General features: G+C 36.2%; 1 protein-coding gene and 1 non-coding gene across 2 annotated transcripts in view; both read left to right on the top strand.

The window, feature by feature from the left end:
- The window catches only part of Tex11 (testis expressed 11), a 289052-nt gene that overhangs the window by 165893 nt on the left and 103618 nt on the right, over positions 1–19541 (top strand). The gene's annotated exons all lie outside the window — the stretch shown is intronic.
- On the top strand, positions 7894–8033 carry LOC120891065 (small nucleolar RNA SNORA8). Its single transcript, XR_005735502.1, has one exon. It is a non-coding gene; the product is annotated as a small nucleolar RNA SNORA8 (small nucleolar RNA).

Genomic DNA, 19541 nt, shown 5'->3' with positions numbered 1-19541 from the left:
TTCACACTTCCTGCTTAAAATTGCTTTTGCTATTCTGGGTCTTTTATTTTTCCATAGGAATTTCATGATTGCTTTATCTATTTCTACAAGAAATGCCATTGGGATTTTGACTGGCATTGCATTAAACCTATAGAGAACTTTTGGTAATATTGCCATTTTGATGATGTTAGTTCTGCCTATCCATGAACAGGGTATATTTTTCCATCTTCTAAGATCTTCTTCTACTTCTCTCTTTAGGGTTCTGTAGTTTTCATTGTATAAATCTTTCACGTCTTTTGTTAGGTTGATTCCCAAGTATTTTATTTATTTATTTTTTTGAGGATATTGTGAATGAAGTGTTTTTTCTCATTTCCGTTTCAGAAGATTTGTCGCTGATATACAGAAATGCCTTTGATTTATGCATGTTGATTTTATATCCTGCCACTTTGCTGAATTCATTTATTAGTTCTAGTAGTTTTTTTGTAGACCCTTTTGGGTCTTCTAGGTATAGAATCGTGTCAACTGCAAATAGTGATAATTTAAGTTCTTCTTTTCCTATTTTTGTGCCTTTAATTTCTTTCGTCTGTCTAATTGCTCTGGCCAGTGTTTTGAGAACTATATTGAATAGAAGTGGTGATAGAGGGCATCCCTGTCTTGTTCCAGATTTTAGAGGGAATGCCTTCAATTTTTCTCCATTCAGAATGATGCTAACCTGAGGCTTAGCATAGATAGCTTTTACAATGTCGAGGTAAGTTCCTGTTATCCTTAGTTTTTCTAGTGTTTTGAACATAAAGGGATGCTGTACTTTGTCGAATGCTTTTTCTGCATCTATCGAGATGATCATATGGTTCTTATCTTTAAGTCTATTGATGTGGTGAATAACACTTATTGATTTCCGTATATTGAACCATCCTTGCATCCCAGGGATGAATCCTACTTGATCATGGTGCACAATTTTTTTGATGTGCCTTTATATCCAATTCGCCAGAATTTTATTGAGGATTTTTGCATCTAGGTTCATTAGAGATATTGGTCTGTAGTTTTCTTTCTTTGAGGTGTCTTTGTCTGGTTTCAGAATCAGGATGATGTTGGCCTCATAGAATGAATTTGGAAGAGCTCCCTCTTTTTCTATTTCCTGAAATAACTTGAAAAGTATTGGTATTAATTCTTCTTTAAAGGTTTTGTAAAACTCCGCTGTATACCCATCCAGTCCTGGGCTTTTCTTAGTTGGTAGTCTTTAGATTGCTTCTTCTATTTCATCCATTGATATTGGTCTGTTCAAATTGTGTGTATCCTCCTGACTCAGTCTGGTCAAATCATATGACTTAAGAAATTTATCGATGTCTTCACTATCTTCTATTTTATTGGGATATAGGTTTTCAAAATAATTCCTAATTGTCTTCTGTATTTCTGTAGCATCTGTTGTGATATTGCCTTTTTCATCCCGTATGTTAGTAATTTGAGTTCTCTCTCTTCTTCTCTTTGTTAGCATGGCTAAAAGTCTGTCGATCTTATTTATTTTTTCGAAGAACCAACTTTTAGTTTTGTTAATTTTTTCAATAGTTTCTTTTGTTTCAATTTCGTTGATTTCCTCTCTGATTTTAATTATTTCTTGCCTTCTGCTACATTTGCTGTTGTTTTGCTCTTCCTTCTCTAGGGCTTTGAGATGAAGTGTGAGCTCATTTATTTGTTGGTTTTTTCTTTTTTTGAGGAATGACCTCCAGGCAATGAATTTCCCTCTTAAAACTGCTTTCATTGTGTCCCATAGATTCTGATATGTTGTGTCTGTATTTTCATTTATCTCTAAGAATTTTTTGATTTCCTCCTTTATGTCTTCTGTAACCCATTGATCATTCAGTAACATATTGTTCATTTTTCATGTGATGTGGGATTTTTCCTTTCTTCTTTTATCATTGATTTCCAGTTTCATTCCATTATGATCAGATAAAATGCATGGTATTATCTCTACCCCTTTATATTTACTGAGGGTTGCCCTATGGCATAATATATGGTCTATTTTTGAGAAGGATCGATGTGCTGCTGAGAAAAAAGTATATCCACTTGATGATGGTTGATATATTCTATATATGTCAGTTAAGTCTAGGTTATTGATTGTGATATTGAGTTCTATAGTTTCTTTATTCAACTTTTGTTTGGAGGATCTGTCCAATGGTGAGAGAGGTGTGTTGAAGTCACCCATAATTATTGTGTTGTGGTCTATTTGATTCTTGAACTTGAGGAGAATTTGTTTTATGAATGTCGCGGCACCATTATTTGGTGCATAAATATTTATAATTGTTATGTCTTGTTGGTGAATGGTTCCTTTTAACAGTATATAATGTCCTTCCTTATCCCTTTTGATTAACTTAGTCTTGAAGTCAATTTTATTCGATATGAGGATGGCCACCCCTGCTTGCTTACAGGACCATGTGCGTGGTATATTTTTTCCAACCTTTCACCTTCAGCCTGTGTATGTCTTTTCCAATCAAATGTGTCTCCTGGAGGCAGCATATTGTTGGATTCGTTTTTTTAATCCATGTTACCAGCCTATGTCGCTTTATTGGAGAGTTTAAGCCATTAACGTTTAGAGTTACTATTTATACATGGTTTGTACTTCCAGCCATGTTTGATTATTTATCTTTTTTTTTCTAATTTAGCTTGTTTCTCCATGATTAGCTTTCCTCTCGTCCTCTGTCTTTACCGAGGCACTTCCTACTGATGGTTTTGGTTATTGTTTTTCATTTCTTCCTTGTGTAGTGTTTTGCTCAATACGCTTTACAATGCTGGTTTTCTGGCTGCAGATGCTTTTAGTTTTTGTTTATCATTGAAGATTTTTATTTCATTGTCATACCTGAAGCTTAATTTTGCTGGATACAGAATTCTTGGTTGGCATCTATTGTCTTTCAGTGTTTGAAATACGTTGTTCAAGGATCTTCTTGCTTTCAGCGTCTGTGATGAAAAATCCGTTGTTAACCTTATTGGTTACCCCTGAATGTAATCTGCCTCCTTTCTCTTGTAGCTTTTAATATTTTCTCTTTGTTTTGTATATTGGATATCTTCATAACAATGTGTCTTGGCGTTGGTCTATTGTGATTTTGTGTGCTTGGTGTCCTGTATGCATCTACAATTTGTATATTCGTTTCCTTTTTTATTTCTGGAAAGTTTTCTGTAATTATTTCATTCAGCCGGTCACTCATTCCCTTGGTTTGAATCTCTGTGCCTTCCTCTATCCCGATGACTCTTAAATATTTTTTTTATGTTATCTCATATCTCTTGGATATTTTTCTCGTGACTTTTAACCAGCCTTTCTGAGTTGGCTAGACTCTTTTCAAGATGATATATTTTGTCTTCATTATCTGACGTTCTGGCTTCTACTTGCTCCACTCTGTTAGTGATACTCTCATTTGAGTTTTTAATTTGGTTTATAGTTTCTTTCATTTCTAGAATTATTGTTTGATTTTTTTATAATCTGTATCTCCTGATAAAGATGCTTAACTTCTTTTATCTGTTTATGTAATACATTTTCAATGTATTCTTTCACTGTATGAATTTGCTGTCTCGTATCCTCTTTAAGGTTCCATTCCATCTGTCTAAGGTATTCCTTGAGTTCTTTATATGACCATTTTTCTGATGGCTCTAGGTCCTCCTGAATATTTAGGCTGTCCTGCATTGTTTGTACTCCTTTTCTTCCTTGCTTTTTCATGCTGCTCATGTTACTTCTTGTTCTGTTTGACTGCTGAGTTACTGTTTACCCCTATAAATTTATTTGATGCTTGGGAGAAAAGGTATTAGAAGGGAAGGGAAGAAGTCACTAAAGAGAATGAGAGTAAGCAGATAGAATTCAAGGAAGGAGGAATAAGAGAATTGAAAAGAAACAAAAAGACAAATAATAATAAAAAATTAAAATTAAAAAAAATAAAAATAAAAAATAAAATAAAATAATAAAAAGTTTTTAAAAATTAAAGAAATTAAAAAAATTACAAAACAACAACAAAAAATGAAAATGAAAAAAACCCATATTAAAAAAAAAAGAAAAGAAAAAAAATTAATAAATGCAGTCTTAGAGTTTGATTAACTTCTCTTCCAGTAGGTGGAGCTGTGCCCACTGGGCCAAGTTTCTCCTCTCAATAGGTGGGAACCAATCACTGCACAGCAGCTCTTCCTCCCAGACTGGGCGGGTCTCCAATCCTGGGTGCCTAGGGCCTCCTCTTGTGTCTAGACACTTCCCCTCTTTTCCTCAAGCCAGGCCCCCCCTCACCAGTGACGCTCACCACAATACTGGCTACACGCCAGGTCTGCTGCTCCTGGGAGCTCTGTTTTCATGAATACCTGGGCACACTCTTCCTGTTTGCCATACCCTCGGACCCTAAGTTTGTAGAGCTTGGGGCTGAGAACCCCCAGCGAATTTGCTTGCCCTCCGGTAGCCACGCTCCCGGTAGCTGGTGCAAGGGACCTCAGTTGTCAGCACTGGTTGGAGCAGTAGCCGGGAGTTCCATGCCGTGAGTCCCGCGCCACTCCTGATTCCCTTGGTCTGGCTATCACGCTCACGGGAGAGCTGGGAGGGGGGAGGGGCTTTTAAGGTTTCCCCGATGTGTGGAGAGGGAAGGCTAGGGGATTACACACCTGCTGCCACTGGTTTCAATGAATTTATCTCCTCCGCCGCGTTTAGGTGACGTCAGTTCTCTGCCATGGTGGTATCCCATGCAAACGATGACAGTTCGTTCCCTTTGCCGGGTGACCAATGCAACAGGTGGATCCTGTCGGTCTCTCCCAAGCCCTGTTTCAATCCTGTGGCCACTGCCTATGCAGGCTCGGTTGGCATTTACTTCCGTAGGATCAGAAGGGCTGACCAGTTGTTTCGGCGGGATCGTTAGTGCTGAGTCATAGCGGTTTGGCTGCAAGAAGCAGGTGAGCGAGAGCTTGAATGCAGCCAATCCCGGCTCAGTGTGTGTGCTGAGAGGCCCAGACTGTTCGCCCCAGATCCACGTCAGCTCTGCATTGCCTAGTGATCCTGAGCAAACAGCATTTAGACAGTTCTCGACTCCCTATGCCCGCGCAGCTGAAGAGGTCAGAGACTTGATCTCTCTGCGCCCGCCGCCATGTTGGATCGGGTATTGGCTCTTGTAGGAACAAAATCTAGAAGGACAGGTGTGAACTCAATGAAATATGAATGTTTTTTGTTGCCTTTTAAATTTTAATGACAGGTTTAGGGGAGATATATGATTAAGGGTAGTGATTGCAGACATTTTCTTTGAAGGTCTATTGTTGAAAGATTAAATATTTTAGATCTTCTTTGAAAGATTAAATACTTTAGATTTTCTTTTAAAATAATATTTACTATTTAGTTTATATGTCATAAATTCATTGCCTAGAAAAGAAGTTGAAATGTTACTTAATTTATCGTATTTCTTCATAGTATCATTTAACTGTGTCAGAACAATAGTTGCCCACTATTTGCTTTAAGACCTGAAAAGAAGATGATACTCAAATTTTATAACTTTCATAATTTGTGACACATTAGGCCAGATATATTGGGAAGAACCTGGACCCAAAGGTAGAAATGTCATGTAGGGAATGCATTAAAATGTAGACCATCCTTCAGCAAGATATCAAATCAGCTAGTCAAGATAGGGGGAAACAGCACAATACTAGATCCTTGGCTAGGCTCTGAATTTATATAGATAAGCAAGGCATAGTTGCTTTCTACTTGGCCAAGCAGGGTATCATAATGGGCAGATAAGCAGAACATGACAAATGAGAGAAAGTTAAGTGTTGGAAATAGTTCATAAGCCAGACACACTCGTAGTTGGCATCACATAGCAGGCAACAGACTTGAACTGAGATCTGGACGCAGAGGCAGTACTCAGATATTTGAGGCATGACATTGTTTGTAGATGAACTAGGAGGAATAAGCTAGGGCTCCATTACTAAAGGAACTGGCATAGAATACCTGCATAAAGAGCCATACTGAGATAACATTACCAGGAGAGGAATACAGGTTGACAATGTTCCCAGACTTTGAAGCAAGTACATTTTTATTTATTTTTTGTGCTATTAGGGATTGATCCCAGGGCCTTGTGCCTCTAAGGTAAGCATGCTGCCACTGAGCCACATACCCAATCCTAAGGAGTACTTCTTAAATCTATTCTAACAAAGGTCAAGTTTGGAACTGAAGCTTAGTGTAGGACTGAACCTATAACTGGGAGTTCAAATGTTGTTAGTAGTGAGTAGAATAGGAAAGCAGGAGACCAGGTGTATCTTAATAGCATAGACTTTATATGCAACTATCATTTAAGGCCCAATTGGTATTGAAGCCAAAGTTTATTTTGAGTATGTTCAAGGTAACCTTATTGATTACTGTTAGTGTATTTATCACTTGCATCCTTCCTGTCTTAAATTTAGGAGACATTGCTTGAATACTCTCCACATGTGGGGAATACTCTCCCATGTACTAGTATAGGCAAAAAGGTGAAAATATGCACAGTCTGTAAAGCTTTTATATTTGCACCATGCCAATGTCTGGCCTTTGTTAATTTTTATTGTCTGCTTTTTACACTCCTTCCTTTGAGCTGCTTGGGCATCATTGTTGTTTTTTAAAATATGATTTTAGTTGTAGATGGACATAATATCTTTATTTTATTTATTTTTATGTGGTGCTAGAATCGAACCCAGTGCCTTACACATGCTAGGCAAGGGCTCCACCATTTACAGCCCCAGCCCTGCTGGAACATTTTTGGGAAATTTTATGAAGCCATACTTATTGAATCTTCTAAAATTATGTTTTTTTTTAAGCTAGGCAGTGAATAATACTGACTTTTGTTGACTTTCCTTTTTTGTTTCTTTTTCTTCTTCTTTTTAAATCTTTTATTTTTGTATTTTACAGTACTGGGGGTTGAACCCAGGGGTGCTCTACCACTGAGATACATCTCTAGCCCCTTTTTAATTTTATTTTTTAAATTTTGAGACATGTTGTCACTGAGGCTAGCCTCAAACTTTGATTCTCCTGTCTTGGCATCCTGAGTTATTGGAATTACAAGTGTGCAACACCATGCCTAGCTTCTTGCTCACTTTCTATCATCTTCCCCATAGTAATGATTCTAAACCATTTTTCTGTCCTTGAGCCCCTATGTCTTCTCCTTTGTTTTACCAAAAGATTTTAATATGATTGTGATTGACTGAGTTTGCATCCAATGACATGAAGTTTATCAGTGTGTCTCCTTTTTACACATCCTTCTGTCTTGTCTCAGAGAAAGAATTACTTTTCTCTGGTAACTATTCTACAGGTCTCAATCCTATCTTTTTAATCTTCCTCTATTGTTCCTTTCCCCTGTTGCTACAATTATTTGGGCATCTTCCTTATTAAGAAAACTTCCTTCGGGCTAGGGTTGTAGCTCAGTGGTAAATCGCTTGCCTAGCATGAGTGAAGCACTGGGTTTGATCCTCTGCACTGCATGTAAATAAATAAAATAAAGGTTCATTTACAAGTAAAAAGATATCTTAAAAAAAAAACAACTTTCCTTCAACCTTAGTCATCCTCCTCAAACTTCAGTCCTATACATGTCCTTTCTTTCATTGCAAAACTTTCCAGCCCCAACATTAAAAAATTATTTATTGACTATCTGCTATATATTCAGAACTGTTTGGGGGCTTGGGGACATATTCAGTGGTAGAATATCTGACAAACTTGTGTAACACCCTGGGTTTCATCCTCAGTACCCCCCCCAGCACACACACACAAAGTTTAATACTGTTTTGGCATGTAATGAGCTTGGGTTCTAAGTGTAGAAGCAATTTGTTACACTTTTTTTTTGGTACTAGGGATTGAACTTGAACTCAAGGGCACTCAACCACTAACCACTTGCCTAGCCTTATATTGGGGATATAGTAATGGACACAATAAAAATATAAATAAGTTGCACTGCATGGTATCTGCACTCTGCAGTTTCCTCCTGGTGGCATGTTCAAAGGACGGTGCAATAGAAATTCAGTATCTGGCATGGTTGGTTTTCTTGGCTTTATGCATGTTGAACCTGTTATTTCTATTGCTTACAGCATTTGTATAGTTCTTTATACTGGTTCACTTTGATACTATCTTCAATAATAAGACATAAAAAGCTAAATATTTATATATTTTACATGAGACAATGTTAAACAATATAGTGTAGGGCTGCAGGTGGAGCTTAGTGGTAAAGTACATGTTTAGCAGGAATGAGGTCCTGGGTTCTATCCCCAGCACCAAATCCAAACAATATTGTAGTTTTATATGCATAAACTTTACCTCTAGAGAGTTTATAGAACCTTAAGCCCAATATTCTAATTTTCTTATATTTGAGGACTTTGAAGTCTGTGGTTGGTGCAAGTCATAGACTTGAATGTTCTTGAGCAGGATGTAATGAGCTTGGGTTCTAAGTGTAGAAGCAATTTGTTACACTTTTTTTTTGGTACTAGGGATTGAACTTGAACTCAAGGGCACTCAACCACTGACCACTTGCCTAGCCTTATTTGTATTTTATTTAGAAACAGGGTCTCACTGAGTTGCTCAGGGCCTCACTTTTGCTGAGGCTGGCTTTGAACTTGCTCTCCTCCTGTCTCAGCCTCCCAAGCCACTGGGATTACAGGCATGCACCACTGTGCCCAGCATCACACTTTCATATAGTGAGATCTTAAAACCTTAATGTTGGTTGATAAATGAATCATTTTGGTTATTGTGTAAAGTTAGGGTAATGTACACTTAGATACTCTTTAAGTACAGAAATCCCATCTTCAGGCTTGCAACTGAAGTTTTGATACACAGGTGGCATTCATACTACTATGGATTGATGAAACTAAAGCAAAATTTCTAACTACAGGGACTGGAGTTGTGACTCAGAGGTAGAGCGCTCACCTGCCATACATGAGGCACTGGGTTCAATCCTCAGCACCACATAAAAATGAAATAAAGATATTGTGCCCACTTATAACTAAAAAATAAATATTTAAAAAAATTTCAAACTATAGATTATCTATAATATTTTCAATATCCTGTTGCAACACATGACTAAAGTGATCAGGGTCATTCCAAGTGAATTTTGCTGACTGAATAAAGACACAGACACAGAAAGTACCTTTTTGGGTTCAGTGACCACTCCTCAGCCACAGCTCCCACAAGCGGGGGCAAGACAGGCAAGAAAGAGAAAAAGCACGCCTGGAACCCAGGTTTTATTGGGGAGAAGCCATTCAAATGAGACAAGGGTAGGATTACAAGAAACAAGTAGGTGTAATTCAACACTCACTCCTGGAGCTGCACCTCTCTTATCCTAGTGAAAGTAAAGTCCAATTGCATTGCAATGTTCAGTACCTCTTTACTCAGGACTTAAAGGTGTGTACGTAGATCCTGTTCAGAGTGGCTCCCGACAGTATCCATAAAAATTGAGACTATTTATAGACTGTTTTTTATACAACCTGAAGGGGAAACAACTATTCTTTACGTGCTGATTACATATTGTTTCTATTTACTATATACGGTTCTAAAAATCATGCCTTTCCACTATAGGACTGAAAAGAGCTTTAAATGTAATCAGTAAATATAAACAATAAATGTAATCGCATGATGCTCACTCACTAGATGGCACTGTGGCTTCTGTTTGTACTATATTGGCCTCACTGATTTTGAAGTTATTTTGTATTACTTAGATACGTATTGCATTTCCCACAAATATATCCTTATGGATGTAAAACAAAAAGCACTTAAGAAAATATCAGATGAAGGTGAATTGTGGCTCATTTGATGCAGGCATAATGTACAAATACCCTAACCAGGGTTTTGAATAAAGTCAACAAGTATTTATTGAATGCCTAATCTGTGTCTGATACTATTAAAATAAGTAGAAGATATGGTCTGTTCTACAGATGAGCTTAAGATATTAATGCAGAATTGAGATTTACACATATAAAATACTTAGAAAGTAATAAAATATTATGTGCAATTATGTGTCAAATACTGCAAGTCTTAAAATAGGAATAGGAAGATGAGGGCATTTTATGAATATTGATTGAGTATACACATGACCTGAAGTTGAAAACAGTAACTGATACATTAGAAGACATGTCAGCTCTGAAGGCTGAAATAATGAGCCCAAGATAAAGACAAACAGGAAACAACAAAACATCCTATACTTGTATCCCCCAAACCAACTATACAAGAATAAAATAGATAAAATGTGGTTTTAACAGAAGCATATATAAAGCACAGGGCTTTTTGCTTTCTGTGAGCTCAACAAAAGCCAATAACACTAAGAACATTCTCCCAAATTAGACTGAATCAATTGAAATGCAGTTGGTCTTCCATATCTGTGGATTCCCCATCTGTGGATGCAACCAACAGCAGATTAAAAAAAAATTGCATACTAAACTCATACAGACTTGTATTTTTGTCATTATTTCTTATACAACTCTGTATAAAAACTATTTACATTGTATTAGGAATTATAAGTAATTTGGGAATGATTTGAAGTACACTGAGGATGCAGGTAGGTTATACGCAAGTAAGAGACTTGAGGATTCACAGATTTTGGTATCCATGGGGTGGGAGTATGCTATTGGTGGTGGTGTGTTGGTATTAGAACCAACCTTTCACAGATTCTGAGGAGTGACTGTATAATGCACAGAGGGAGTAAAGTGGCAATTACTCTCTTTTCTACTTTGGTTAGAGCCTATCTGAAGTAGAGTGTTGGACTAGGGGCAACAGTTTTGAAGAGGAATATTGAAAAACCCAAACATGCTAAGAAGAATGTACTCAAAGATGATGAGAACACTAAAATCCTTCTTATTTGAAGAAGAGTTAAAGGAGTATAAAGGGTGAAAATGGAAGACTTGGGGGAAGCATGATAGCTTTCCATTGGTGAGACCCACAAGGGATGAGATTTTGGATCATCATAGACACTTTCTAGCTGAGTGTGAGGGCACATGCCTATAATCCCAGCAACCCAGGAAGCTGGGGCAGGAGGATTACAAGTTTAAGACCAGCCTCAGCAATTTACCAAGACTCTTCCCAAAATTAAAAAAAAAAAAATTAAAAAAGCTGGGGCTGTAGCTCAGTGGTAAAACCCCCATGGGTTCAGTCTCCAGTACTACAAAAAAATGAAATAAATATATGTTAAAAAACACTTTCTAGTGATTAGAATTATGCAAAAAATAAGGTGGATATTATTTTTTAAGTAAAATTGTTTTTTATTTTTTTAACCTTTTTATTAATTATGTGTTGCTGAGGATTGAACCCAGTGCCTCACATGTGCTAGGCAAGTGTTCTACCACTGAGCTACATCACCACCCCAGATATTCTTAAGATATAATGAATTTGCTCTCCTTGAAAGTATTTAAGTGGAGACTGAATAGCTGCTTGGTGTGAATGTTACAGAGGAGATTCAAATATCAGAAGAATTTTTTTTTAACTAAGATGACTTTGAGGTCTCCTCTAACCATGTTGTCCTAAGATAGTATTATTTGATAACATCTGTTATAGTTGAAGATTTTTAGAGTATGAAATTTAAAGATTATTGAATTTTAGAACAAAAGAGATATAAATCATTGGTAAATTCTTGCTAAAATAACTTCATTGAAATATTTTTATATGCAAAAATGCATTCATTTTAAGTATACAGGTACTTGATTTTGACAAATTTAAGCATACCCCAATGTACCCACTACCATATTCTAGATATAGAATACTTTCTTTATCCTAAAAGCTTTTCTGGTGCTCCTTCTCAATCCTGACCTTCACTCCCAGCCCCAAGCAATGACTGATAAGCTTTCCATCACTATAACTTAAATTGTCTTTCCTAGAGTTTCATATAAGTGTAATCATACAATATGTATTTCATTTTTTCCTTTTTTGATTTGACTTCTTTCACACAGTTTAGGAAGTCATTCATGTTGTTGCATGTATCAATAGTTTGTTCCTTTTTGTTGCTGAGTACTATTCCATTGTATGGATGTATCATAATTTATTCATCCATATGTGGATGGATATTTTGGTTCTTGAGGCTATTATGAATAAAGCTACTATGAACATTCAAGTACATGCCTTTGGGTATCTTTTTCATATGTAATTTATTTTTTAATTTATTGGTTCTTTTAAGTTATACATGACAGTAGAATCCATTTTTATATAACTATACAAGCACAGAATATATCTTATTCTACTTTGGCTCCCATTCTTGTGGATGTCTTTGATTGTGGATTCACTGTGATGTTTTCATATATATACATAGAGAAATTATAAGATTCATTCCACTTTTTTGTTCCTGTCCCCCCTCCCTTCCCTCCATTCCCAATTATCTAATATACTGAACATGTATTCTCCCTCACCTTTAGATATGTTTTGATTTCTCTTGACCAGATATCCAGAAGTGAAATTGCTGGTTCATATGGTTAGTGGATTTTAAAGTTTGTGAGGAACAGTTGAAACCAGATGTGGTGATGCCTACCTGTAATCCCAGCAACTCAGGAAACTGAGGCAGGATCATCATAGTAAGTCTGATGCCTGCCTGGACAACTTAGTGAGATCCTGTCTCAAAATGAAAAAGGACTGGGCTATATAGCTCAGTGGTAAAGTAACCCTGGAATCAATCCCCAGTACCAAACCTCAACCAAAACCAAGAAACTGTTGAGCAGTTTTTCAAAGCATTTGGACCATTTTACATTTCTGCCAGCAATGGGTGAGAATGCCAGTTTATCCACGTCCTTGTCAACATATGGTATTTTCAATCTTTACATTTCTTCTACTCTAGTAGGTGGGTTGTGGGATTTAACTTATGAAGTAAAATTTATTATATTTTTCTTTTGTGGTTTAGGTTTACTGTGTCTTCTCTAAGAAATCCTTGCCTACCCCAAGATAGCAAATGAAAATCTTTATTCTAGAGATTTTATAGTTTAAGCTTTTATGTTTAGGTCTGGGATCCAGATTGAGTTAATTTGCATGTGTACATGCATGTGTGTTTATGTCTGTGTGATAGGGATGAAGGTTCATTTTTTTCCGTAGAGATATCATATTTTTCTAGCACCAATATTGAAAAACTATCCTTTCCTCATTGAATTACCTTGGCACTTGTCTCAAAAATCAATTGATCGTAAATGTTTAGATTCGTTTCTGCACTGTATTCTGTTCCATTGATTGTATGTACCTCCTTATGCTAAGATCTCATTCTATCAGTTATCATAGTTCTATACTAAGTTCTAAAGTCAAGCTGTGTAAATCCTCAAATTTGTTTTTATGTAGAATCATTTTGGTTATTCTAGGTCCTTTATTATTTCCACATTGATTATAAAATTGGCTTGTCAATTTTTGAAAAAATGCCTGCTGGTATTTTGATTTGGATTGCATTGAATCTTTATACCAACTTGGGGATAGTTAACATCTTAACAGTATTTAGAATTACAATTCAGTAACATTAGCTAGTTGTTGTCCATTTGTTTAGATCTTTTTAAGTTTCTCTCATCAATATTTTATAGTTTTCAATGTAAAATTTTTGCATATATTTTGTTAAATTTATCCCAAAGAATACCTGTTCTTGATATTACAAATGATTTTGGCTTTATTAATTTCAATTTCCAGTTGTTTACTGCTAGCATGTAGAAATTCAGTTGATTTTTTAAAAATGTGGTAAAGGCACATGTAACAGGATTTATTATCTTTTTTTGGTGGTGGGGGGGGGGCAAGTACCAGGGATTGAACTCTGGGGCACTCGACCACTGAGCCATATCCCCAGCCTAGTTTGTATTTTATTTAGAGACAGGGTCTCACCAAGTTGCTTAGCACCTCACAATTGCTGAGGCTGGCTTTGAACTTGTGATCCTCCTGTCTTAGCCTCCTAAGCCACTGGGATTACGAATGTCAACCTCTGTGCCTGGCACCCACCTACACACATATTCTTTATCCATTCTGCTTGATGGGTTGCATCAACCTTTTGACTATTATGATTAATATTGTTGAACATGGATATATAATTTATCTGTTCAAGTCTCTGTTTTTTTGTTGTTTTTCTGGTACCAGGAATTGAACCCAGGGGCACTTAACTACAACCCCATCCTTTTTTTGTATTTAGAGACAGGGTCTCACTAATTTGCTGAGGACCTCACTAAGTTGCTGAGGCTGACTTTGAACTCATGATCCTCCTCCCTTAGCCTCCTGAACCACTAGGATTACAGGCATGTGCCACAGTGGCCATCTTATTTAAGCCTCTTTCAATTTTTTTTGCATATTTAAGAGTAGAATTCTTGGGTCATATGGCAATTATACATGAAATATTTTGATCAGCTATCATACACCATTTTCCTTAATGGCTATAACATTTTACATTTCTACCTGCAGTCCACATATATTCCAATTTCTCCACATCCTAGTCAACACATACTATTTTCTAGTGTTTTTTTTTTATTTTGCCATCCAAATAGCTATGAAATTGTCTCTTACTCTGTTTTTGACTTGTATTTCCCTAATGATTTGTGATGTTGAGTATCTGCTCACATGCTTATTGACTATCTGTATCTTCTTAGGAAAAAAGTCTATTCAAATCCTTTTCCATTTAAAATTGGATTATTTTATAGTTTTTTACTTGTAGGAAGTCTTTTTTCCTGATATTAAATCCATATCCATATATGATTTAAAAATATTTTCTACCTTTCTGTGAATTGTCTTTTTCTTCATAGTGTCTTCTGAAACACACAAGTTTTTTTTAATTATTTTGATGAATTCTAATTCTATTTTTTCCTACTTTGCCTGTGGTTTTTGTGTGGTATCCAAGAAATTATTGCCAAATATGATGTCCTAAAGGTTTCCCCCTATACTTTCTTCTAGGAGATATATAGTTATGGGTCTTATGTTTAGTTCTTTGATTCATTTTGTGTCAATTTTTGTATGTGATGTTAAGATGTAAGGATCCATATGGAATATGGATATCCTGTTTCTATAACACCTTTGTTGAGCAGATTATTGTTTTCCCAATGAGTGGTCTGGTCATCATTGTTGAAAATTATTTCACCATATATAAGGGTTTACTTCTGGGTTCTTTATTATATTCCATTGCTTTATATGTCTGTTCTTATCCAGTAATATACTGTTTTTATTACTATGGATTTGTAACTATCTAAAACAGCAGATGTATTAAAACTTTGTTCTTTTTAAGATTGTTCTTGGTTACTTTGGTTCCCTTGATATTTCACATGAAGTTTAGCATTGGCTTTTTTAGGGGGAAAAAAGGCCTTGGGATTTTCATATAGATTCATTGAATCAGTAGATCATTTTAGGTATCTTCATTTCTTTTTTGTGTTTTATTTTTTGGAGGGGGTACCAGGGATTGAATTCAGGGGCACTTGGCCACCGAGCCACATCCCCAGCCTTATTTTGTATTTTATTTAGGGACAGAGTCTCACTGAGTTGCTTAGTGCCTAGCTTTTGCTGAAACTGGCTTTGAACTCGTGATCCTCCTGCCTCAGCCTCCTGAGCCATTGGAATTATAGGCTTACGCCACTGCACCTGACATCATGTCTGTCTTTGATGTAGTAAAACCTACATTATCTTCATTTCTTCTTAATTTTAATTTTTTTCTTTTTGCCTTCTATTTGCCTTCTGTAAAAAAGTGCCATAGACTGGGTAGCTTAAAACAATAAAAATATATCTATTGTGGTACTTTGGGCTGTATTTTATTTATTTTTGAGTTCTTTCTTGTTAGTCTTTATCTCTGATATGAATTATTTCTTTTATTTCTAATAGTTTCCTTAGTTTTAGCATCTTATTTCTTAGTTTTTTTCCTAATTCTGATTTATTTTGAGCTTTCATATCTGGTATCATTTACTTAATGTCATTTAGCTTATTTTGAAATAGTTTGTTAGAGATTTAACCTGTTTTGTAGGCATATTTGTCTGACATGCTTTCTTTTTCTATAGGGATGTTTTCCTGTTGCTTACTCTCTTTTTTTCTTAAAAGAAATTTTAGAGTATTTATATTGATGCTTTACTATTTCTCATTTTAGTATGAAATTATTTTCCTTAACTTTTATAATGAGGTGGAGTTTTGGAAAATATTATAAACTTTGCAGAAATCCTTTTTTGTTTTTTCATTTTTGTTTTTCATTTGGTTTAGCCATGTTTAAAAATAAGGCAACTTGCCAGGTGTGGTGGTGCACATCCGTAATCCCTGCAATTTGGGAGGCTGAGGCAGAAGGATCACAAATTCAAGACCAGCCTCAGCAACTTAGTGAAACCCTAAGCAGCTTAGAGAGAACTTGTCTCAAAATAAAAAATAAAATGGACTAGGGATGTGGCTCAGTAGTCAAGCACCCCTAGTTTCAATCTCTAGTACCAAAAGAAAAACAAAAAAGGAAAAGTTACTGTAAATTACCAGTAAGTATGATATTTCCTTTAGGGTGTTTTTGTTTTTTATTAGTATCCTAGGGTTTCTGTAAAAAAAGTGCCACAGACTGGGTGGCTTAAAACAATAAAAATATATTCTCTTATATTTCTTGGAGCTTACAAGTCCAAGATCAAGGTGTTGATAAGGCCCTGCTTTCTCTGAAGGCTCTGAAGGCAGACCCTATATTGCCTCTTCCTAATTTCTAATGTTTGCCTATAATCCTTTATTTATTTTGGCTTATAGATTCATCACTCCAATTTCTGCTTATCATGACATGACTGTGTACTTCTTTGTCTTCTGTCTTCACATAGTTTTCTCTTATTTCTTTCTATGTCCAAATTTTCCCCTTCTTAAGAGGATATCAAGTTGTTGGATTAAGGCCCATCTTACCAAAATGACCTCATATTATCTTGATCATATCTACAAAAATGATTTCTAAATTGGGTCCCATTTGGAGGTTACATGCTGGCATGAATTTTGGGAGGACATTACTTACCCCAGTACAGATATAGTCCCATCTGGTTCAGGAAGTCCTTCTCCATGGTTCATATTTTAAGAGATTTCTCTCTCTCTCTCCCCCTTTCTCCCTCTCCCTCTCCCCCTTTCTCCTTCTCCCTCTTCCCCTTTCTTCCTCTTCCCCTTTCTCTCTCTCCCCCTTTCTCCCTCTCCCTCTCCCTCTCCTCTTCCTCTCTCTCTCTGCTTGGAAGGAAGAGCCTATCTTTGTGTCTCTGGAGCTGCCCATAGTACTGGCATCTGTCTCTTTAGTCTTAGAGTTTTGAAGGGTCCTGCATAATCTATTCAGCCAAGAGAGTACTGAGATAGTGGCTTGGGCTTGTAGATACCAAGTTCCTCCCCCTGCCTCAGCATGGAGTGGGCACACAAACCCACAGTTGCCTGCTTCTCCTTCTCCTTGCCCACCTTCTCTCTCTCTTGTTGAGGTGATTGTGTGATTTTTTCTCCTTTAATATGTTGAATTATATTGATTCATTTTGGGGAGGATTTATACCAACCTTGTATTCCTGGGGGGAAAATATTTTCCTATTTTACTTGGTATGTTTTGTTAATGTTTTGTTGAGGATATTTACATCTGTTCTCATGAGTAAAATTAATTTCTAATTTTTCTTTTCCATTTTTTCTTTGTTGGATTTTCTTATAAGGTTATGTTGACTTCATAAAATAAATTGTAGACTATCACTTTCTTTTTGCATTGTCTAGAAAAGTTTGGAAAACTTGGAACTATTTCTCTCCTAAAATGTGAAACTGTTTGGGAAGTGATGTCAACAAGATGATAGAGTAGAACACTCCTTTCCCCAACAAACACACTGATTCAACCATTCATGGACAAATTCCTCTTTTGAGAAACTCAGCATCTGATGAAAAGGCTCCTGTGTTCTGGGAAAATGCAAAACCAGACTTGACAAAGCTAATAGGGATATTCAGGAAACCCTTTCTACCAGAATCCCTACCCCTGGCACAGTGCCATATGATCAGGAAGATATGTTCTAACTCCTAGCATCAGCAATAGGAGGGAAAAAGTTGGTCCATGCATGTAGAAGCCCAAATTTTCCCCCAGTATTCACTGGAGGAATGACTTCTTTCTTGTCAGCATTAGAGTTCTCAGTGGATGAACACAGCCTAGCTGCTAGGAGGAGAAAGGTGATGACAACTTTGACTGGTAGACACTATAGCTCTTCTGCCCTTTTTAACACAAAATGAACAAATAAAAATCCTAGTTCTGGGCTGGGGTTGTGGCTTAGTGGTAGAGCACTTGCCTAGCATATGTGAGGTACTGGATTTGATTCTCAGCACCACATATAAATAAATAAATAAATAAATGTATTGAAAAAAAAATCCTAGTTCTCAGCTTCTGCTTGGAAGGAAGGAGCCTATCTTTGTGTCTCTGGGGCTACCCATAGTACTGGCATCTGTCTCTTTAGTCTTAAGTGTTTTGAAGGGTCCAGCACAATCTATTCAGCCACGAGAGTACTGAGATGGTGGCTTGGGCTTGTAGATACCAAATTCCTCCCCCTGCCTCAGCATGAAGTGAGCACACAAACCCCCAGTTGCCTCATTCTCCCTAAGAAAGAAAAGTGTTGGTGCGGTCATTCAACACCATGACTTTTCCCAAGGGATTGGCTTTTCACTTGTCTATCTCAGAGTACTGATGGGATCTGTCATAATCTAGCCAAGTAGGGGCGAATGCAAAAAGTGATTGAGATTTTGGTTTGTAGTTATGATATGCCTACCCCCACTTGGTTCAGAATAAAGCAAATAGACAAAATAACCTTAGTTCCTCACTTCTCCCTGGGGAGGGAAAGGGTTAGTCAGAGTATCCAGCAATCCATCATTCCTGTGGAGGTCATCAGAAGAATTGGATTCAGTTTTACTTGAACTAGTGCACTGATGTGACCGAGCATAGATTATTAGTTACAGGACTATTCAGATATTTCTAGTTCTTGTTTATTCAGCTTAGTAAATTATATTTTCTAGGATTGTATTTATGTTGTCTAAATTTTCAACTTCATTGGCATAAAGTTGTTCAGATACCCTCTTAATATCTTTAATTTCCCTTCTCTCTTTTTTATTCCTTGCTTGTGTTACCAGAGATTTTTCCAGCTTTTTTTTTTTTTGTAAGAACAAGGTTTTGGCTTTGTGGGTCCTTTCTATGTATGTTTGCTTTATATTTCAGCAACTTCTCTTAGTATCTTTATTGTTTTCTTTTGTATACATTCTTTAGATTTAATTTGCAGTTTTTTTTATAATTTCTCAAGATAACTTTTAGCTTTTAAATTTATAACCTTAAAAAATATTTACCATGTAACATTTAATACATTTTCTTAAAATTGTTGCTTTAGCTATAGCCAAAATATTTTAAGTAATTTTTTATTTATATATAGCTTCTACAGAGTAAAACAGTACACATATTGTCGGTATAAAGCCTGTTGAATTATCAGAAAGTGAACAAACCTATATAACCACTGTCAAGAAAAGAATTACTATGTTACCAACCTCCCTGGATATCTGTCATGCCTAGTCCACAAATTTTAATATATTGTGTAATGGATAATTTTATGTGTCAACTTGACTGGATTAACAATGCTCAGATAGCTGGTAAAAACATTATTTCTGTATGTGTCTGTGAGTGTGTTTCTAGTAGAGATTAGCTTTTAAATCA

Source organism: Ictidomys tridecemlineatus, chromosome X, assembly GCF_052094955.1.
Source record: "Ictidomys tridecemlineatus isolate mIctTri1 chromosome X, mIctTri1.hap1, whole genome shotgun sequence".
Taxonomy (NCBI): Eukaryota; Metazoa; Chordata; class Mammalia; order Rodentia; family Sciuridae; genus Ictidomys; species Ictidomys tridecemlineatus.
The sequence above is the reverse complement of the archived record's forward strand: the minus strand, read 5'-3'. Positions and strand labels throughout refer to the sequence as shown.